The sequence below is a fragment of the Prunus dulcis genome, chromosome 3 (genome assembly GCF_902201215.1).
Source record: "Prunus dulcis chromosome 3, ALMONDv2, whole genome shotgun sequence".
Classification (NCBI taxonomy): domain Eukaryota; kingdom Viridiplantae; phylum Streptophyta; class Magnoliopsida; order Rosales; family Rosaceae; genus Prunus; species Prunus dulcis.
The window spans coordinates 20,672,824-20,679,915 of record NC_047652.1 but is presented as its reverse complement, the minus strand read 5'-3'; the positions used below and the strand labels follow the sequence as shown (position 1 = coordinate 20,679,915).

The 7,092-nt window shown below is 38.2% G+C and overlaps 1 long non-coding RNA gene across 1 annotated transcript; it reads right to left on the bottom strand.

The window, feature by feature from the left end:
• Positions 1-603: 603 nt before the first annotated feature.
• On the bottom strand, positions 604-3,522 carry LOC117623017. The gene is made up of 3 exons (XR_004585060.1): positions 3,494-3,522; positions 816-940; positions 604-667 (listed from the first exon to the last, which is right to left on the bottom strand). It is a non-coding gene; the product is annotated as an uncharacterized LOC117623017 (long non-coding RNA).
• Positions 3,523-7,092: the final 3,570 nt, after the last annotated feature.

The following is a 7,092-nucleotide window of genomic DNA, read 5'->3' as shown; positions in this document are numbered from 1 at the left end:
GGAGCTGCTTTTGATAATTATACAAAGGTTTTATTGTGGTCGTGTTCTACAAGTCTTTATGATTTGTTGTAGAATGAAAATTTTCTAATTTTCTTCATGGAAACTCGCACATGACTAAATTGATTCTTATATGGATGCCTCGGATTTTGGTTTCTCGCCCTTCAATGAAGTAAACATGAAATTACCAGGGAAACATAGCTTCTTTATCTGCACAATAATCAAATTGCACACCGTTGTCAGACTGAACTTGTAGGCATTATATATCTGGTGAAGAGATTGGAAGTTTATGTGCAATCTTGAACTTGATAGGAAATCATTAAATTATCACAAATACCAAATTCCCAACAGGAAACAGAAAGAACAAGCAATGAATACCTGTCAAGGACAGGCAACTAACTTATCACCGGCCAATATATTCACTTTTTCTTCGGTGTAGCAAAGTCAGGGTGGAGGTGTCGTGGCTTAGCTACAAAAGCAACAGTTCTAGCAACCCCGAGAAAAGAACACTTCTAGTAATTCCAAACCTGGAAAACTACACATTCTCCAGTGTATCAACCACAAAGTGAAATGTAATTAGATAACACAAGATCAAGGATGAGAACGTGCCTGGACTGCTCGTGATGCATCACCATTTGGTTGTGATGAACCATCATCAGAAAAGACATTCCTGCAAAGCAGGTACAGATGGTTAATACATATTTCCATGTTCAAATGGTTGAGAATATTTATGTTGGGGCTAGTATGGGAACACCATCCAATGACATAGAATACTACTAAGGGTGGGGGAACTATAGACCAAGCCTGGGAAAGATTACCTCCAAATCACATTTTGCAGCTCATCCTGCCTAGCCTCCGGAAGCACGGCAGCATCATAAGCAACAATATTCCCATAGAATATCTTCTCCAAATCCTTCATCCATTTAGTCAGTAATAAGTTGACCTGAGATTTCAAGGGTAAATCAATTAGCATGCGTAACTGTAAATCCTATGCTATAATATGCTGCATAAAAAACAACCTAATATGTTGTCTGAGCTGAGTAATTAGGGAACTTCAATATGCATAACGTGAAACATGTTACACGGAATTGGACATAGCAGCTCCTAAAATAGTGACAATAGGACATGGCTATACATGAATGTTTTTGGGAATTGAGCAGACTACGCAAAGCATCTTTTTTGGTTTTAGTGTGCATGAAAAAAAAACCCCATATATACAAGGTGAAAGAAACAATACCAAAATGTCAATAGACCAACTTCATAACACCCCCTAAAATTACAAATAGTATAGCAACCATGTTCTCATAATCTCTTATACCAAAAGCACAACAGTTAAAACCTAAGAAACGGATTCATTATGGAAAATTCCCTGTGTTTGTTGACCCATACTAAACAAATAACTTAAAATTATTTTTAAAAACAGTTGATGACCTCCAATGTAATAACCCAAAACAAAAATTCTGAGTTAATTATTAATTTATTTTGAAGAAAGACGATTTTGCCCTCACCATATTTTATTGGGAAAAAGTTGACTTTTTGACCGAGAAGGAATTTGACAATTCCACTTACACCGTTGTGTAGAGCACGACGAAACGAGTCCGTAGACACGGAGTGGACTCGAATCGGAGTTGTAACGAAGAAAATACGGTCAAAATACCGTGAAGGGCAAAACGGTAATTTGGACAAAAATAAGATTTTTATCTCTTCTCTCTCTCTTCTCCCTCAGTTTCTCTCTCCTCTCTCTCTCCTCCCTCCCGCGCGCGAGCCGTCCCCTTCCAATCGCTCCAGCCGCCGCCACCGGCCACCCAAAGCCACGGCGCCGGTACCAACAGGACCGCCTCGACCTCGCCGTCACGTCCCGACCCTTCCCCACCGCTCGCCGTTCGCCTGTCGCCGGAATCGGACGAAAAACCGTCCGGTTTTGTCCGATTTTCAAACCTCTCGTTCTCCTTCAATTCTCCTCCGAATTTGTCAAGTAAGGCACCCGGGACCAGGCAGACCCGCAGAGGAGACCTTCAGGAGGTCTAGTTAGCTCGGACCAGGAGTGAGTGGACTTTTCTTTTATAAATGATTTATATAAATGAATTTCATTATTTGATCTTGAATAAGTTTTATTAAATATGTTTTTCCTAGCATGAATTATGAAGTGAAATATCTTTATTTTTTTGTGCTGCTAAGTTGAATATGCTAAAAGTATAGAAAACAGAGTTTGAGATTTATATCAGATGAAATAGCAGCTTAGTTTCAGATTTGCCAAAATACAGTTATTTATCAGACTTTTCTAAAATATTTTACTTTAAACCACCATGAGTACCCAGCTACAGTTATTACCCTCAGTTATGCCGATGTCTACAGACATCTAGTTTACTTTCAGTTTTGTCAGTGCACTTGACATTTGCCTCACCAGTTTCGGGGACGCTGGAACCGTGAGTGCCAGGATTGCGGCTCGGTTTGACTTGGTGTCGCCGAGGTCTGCCAGGATTGCAGCTGGGTTTGACTTAGTGTCGCCGAGGTCTGCCAGGATTGCAGATCAGACTGACTACGGTCCCCTGAATCCTGCCAGTTTACGGCTTGGGTTGACTTTGTGTCACCGAGACCTGCCAGCGGATCAGGCTGACTATAGTCCCCTGAATCCTGCCAGTTTGCGGCTCGGATAGACTGTGTGTCGCCGAGACCTGCCAGGGGAATTGATGGAATTACAGGGGTACATCCGAGTGGTAGTTTTAATTGATTGCAGTGCTTTTATGCAAGGTTTGAGTACATTGCTTTTATGCAAGTTAGATTACAGTGTTTTTATGCAAGTTTTGATTTCAGTGCTTTCATGCAAGTTTTATTGATTTTAAATGTGATTGTATATCTGTATAGAAATCGGTGAATGCTTTGAATTTAGCATAATTCAAATGCATTTTATATCTTCAGCTTTACATAATTATTTTTCTACATTGGGGGATTATTATGTTCATATAATGATTTTCTTCTAGAACTCTATTTTTGTCCACTCATATTTTCAAATGTTTTGCGCTCCCAGGCTGTAGCGTGCACAGGAAATCCACCACCGGGCCATCTTGCCTTCCGCGCCTTCTTGTTACAAAAAGTGTTGTTGTAAAAAAAAAAGGTTAACTCATTTGTAAACTATTAGAATTGCTCTGATATATTGCCCTAGAGTGAGAATGGAACTATTGGCATGTATATTGAAGTGCTGACAGTTGGTTGTGTAGATATTATTGCTCGTTTTGACAGGTGTAAATTTTTGGGTTTGAACAATTACAGGGGAGACTCTGCCGAATTTTCGGTAGGAGTCAAGGTCAAAATACAGTTCGAAGGGCAAATAGGTCAATTGTGCCCCGACTCGAATTCCAAAGCGGAATTTGGTTCGGGTCCTGTCATCCAATTTGATTTATCTGAAAATGACATTAACAAGAAGCAACTAAACTGTCAGTAAGCATTAAGTTCAAAGCGGATTATGTAGCTTAACATAAGAGAACTGATCACATACCCCAGCCTTAGATACTCTAAGTTCCATATTGTGATTGTAAGTCTAATATATGTATTGCCCAAATTCAACTCCTTCCTTTCCGTCTTCTTTCAACCGGCGTAAGCAAAGCCACATATGAAGTACAAGTAGAGAGAATGTTGTCTTAAAGGTTTTCTCCAAGTGGAATACTGCATATTTTGTGAGAAGTTTAGCTCACCATTTAAGCTTGCTTTAAAAACATTTCCAATTATCCTCATATCCACAAGATTATAAAAGAAAATACAGAGGAAAGAAGAGAGAAACATTGACCTTCATAAAGGACAGGTTGTTTGGATGTGGTCACCAAATCCAAGCCAAACCAAGTTAAGTGGAAACCCAAATGCCTAACCAAAACAAAAGATATTGTTGTTTAGAATAACAATAGTCAAACAATAAATAAATAGAATGACAAGGTCTACAAGCTTGGCTTGGGACCAGCCAAAGGGTTTAAGAAAATGAAAAATTCTCACCACCAAAAATCAGTTGGAATGTAAGTTTCCTTCAATGGAAGCTGGAATAGTAAAAGGAAAGTAAGTTATTGAGCTGATATTTTTTTTTATCAAGCTACAGCAGCTGGGTTCAGACCTTTGGGTGATATCAATAAGGCCAAAGCCAATCTCCACGTTGATATTTGTTTTGAATTGAAAAGCCAAGCATCACATTAATATTTGTGCTGTGAGTTGAAAGGTTGGCTGGTCAAAGCCAACCTGTTGCTGATCAGGCCGCAAGTTTCAATGATTGAAACAATTGATTACATATATATATATATATATATAGTATTGTTGTAAAAGTGGAGCCCACTACTATTCATTACTGTTCATTTGGCGGCTGATAGGGTTTGTCTGTCACGGGTGAATAGTGATCTACTATTCATTACTGTTCATTACTGTTCATTTGGCGGCTGATAGGGTTTGTCTGTCACGGGTGAATAGTGATGAATAGTGATTTTCTCAGCCTATAAATAAGAAGAGAAACGGAAAGAAAAAAAAGAAGAAAAAAAAAAGGAAAGAAAAGAGAGAAGAGAAAGCAGAGAGAAATTTTCCTAGAGAGAAACTTCAGTGAGCCACATATGTTGTAAACACTAAAGTTGTAGCCATATCATTTTATAGTGAAAAAGTTACTGTTGCTGCTCTCCGAGGACGTAGGCATAGCCGAACCTCGTTAAATGCTGTGTCTCATCTACTTTACGTACAACTCAAAATATCCGCACATATCTCAGGTTATTTTATAACACGTTATCAGCACGATAGTCTCTCCTTTTATTTCTGAAATTTTTTCAACTCAACACTATGTGGTTATTCCTCTGTCTCCTTTACTGTCATTTAAAGTATGGTGCGGCATTAACGTCCATACAGCAATTTAATTTGAGAATTTACTTTACAGCAAATTAACCTACTTTAAAGGGTGGTGCGGGATTATCGTCCACGCCTTTACTGTTATTTAAAGTATGGTGCGGCATTAACGTCCATACAGCAATTTAATTTGTGAATTTACTTTACAGCAAATTAACCTACTTTAAAGGGTGGTGCGGGTTTATCGTATACGCCTTTACTGTTATTTAAATGTATGGAGCAGAATTAGTGCCCATACAAGCACGTTTACTTTACCGCACATTTAAAGTATGGTGCGGGATGAACGTCCATACAAGTAATTTATTTAAACGGTAAATTTATTTTATGGATTAATTGTGCTGTATGATGAGTTTTTACAGTATACAGATCATGACCAGAAGTTCCTTGATCCTCATCATACATTTACATCAGGACTTGAAGATCCTTGATGATGATATTGATATGAGAGCTGGCAGGCTCTCCGGTACTATATTTGTAAACATGTGATCGGACTTAAGGGTCCTTGATCCCTGACATGTGAATAAGGACCTGGGTTTCCTTAATGATGTAACAGTACCGTATTGGTTAAAAGTGCCGTACACATGAATAATAACTGTACTGGCAAATGTACTGCACATATGAATAGGTATGTATTCATGATTGATGAATAGTACTATTCACATGAATAGTGACGTATGCATAAATATTAACCATTTTGGGGAAACCGTCACTATATACAAAATGGAACCTGCAGTTCCTTAAACTCATGGATAAACAATTAAATGAGATGCCAGAAGTTCCTCAAAATATGGACAATTATGTAAGGGCTTGAAGTCCCGAAATATGTATAGAAAATTGTAAAAATGTCCATACAATGAGAATATGTGATTTTGGCCTGAAGTTCAAAATCTAACAAGTGTGGAGAACCTAAAGTTCCAAGAGTTAAATGGACAACCTTTGAGGTATTATTGCAAATTGTGGTACACCACAAATTTTCTTGGCATAAGAGAATGATGAATTTAATAAAGTTCGATTTTGTTATAATCGACACCTCAAGGAAGAAATATATTTTGTGAATCCGGTTGTTAAGAATACACCGTGAAATGGATAATATCAGTATAAAAATCAAATGATGAATTGAGGCTCCCCACATATTTTGTTACATCTGGGCCGGAAGCCCATGGATCCAAATATATGAGAGATCCTAAAACTTGAAGTTGTGGGTATATAGTAGTTAATGTTCTTCACTACTATATTGAGATATTATCGTAGCTTTTATTCAATTCATATTTCATGTCCATTTGAAAATGGCTAATAAATTATGAGTTTGGGTTTAACCCAGACCAAAAGTTCTGGGCTCACATGCATGGAAATATGAGAGATTTGATGTGGTTATTTGAACCTATAAGGCACAAGGTTCCAGACCGTCATTTTGAAAAGACGTACAAACCACATATGCAAGTTTAAGAATGTGCGCAATTATTATTATAAAAGGAAAGGAACATACAACAGATAGATTTTTACACCTGCAATGAAAGTGCAGGCCCTGTAAAATCTATAAAATTACATTATGTTCTGGAAGCCTCTGAAGGAAGAGGACGGCGCTTCTTAAGCCTAGCCATGAGCCTCTCATGGTCTCCCAAAATTCTTTCATTTGAGACCTGCAGCATGTCTAGCTTTCTCTGTGTATCAACAGAGTACGAACTCACCAGTTTCAACAAGGAATTATTCTCTCCTTTGAGTTTCTCAACCTCCTTTTGAGACTCATGAAGCATTCTTTGAAGAGAATAATTTTCAGTTGTCAGCTTCTGAACCTCGTTTGCTCTAACACGCAAACGATCAGCCATGTTAGAAACAGAAGCAGCACTCTGAATGCTAAAAGCCATTGAGTCCTCAATAGCCTCTTCCTCAGACCTCCCTGTCAACAACATTTCATCCATTGGAATAATGAAATTCCTAGCTACTGTGACAGCAGTAGCATCATTCATCATCACAGAATCATTAACTGTGAGATGACGATTTTGGGATACAAAGGATGGACGCCAAACTTTGGCGTCACTGGTTGTTGTGGGAGCATCATTTAAATTGAAATTATTTGGGCAGGAAGAAGAGGAAGCCATTTTAAGAAGGTTTCAAAGAAAGTCTTACAAAACTAAAGTTTCAGAAAATGAAGGAAGTTGAGTTGAAACAAAGTTGAGTTGAAACGCAGTTGCTCAATCAAGTTTTGCAAAGGCAATATCTATAGACGAA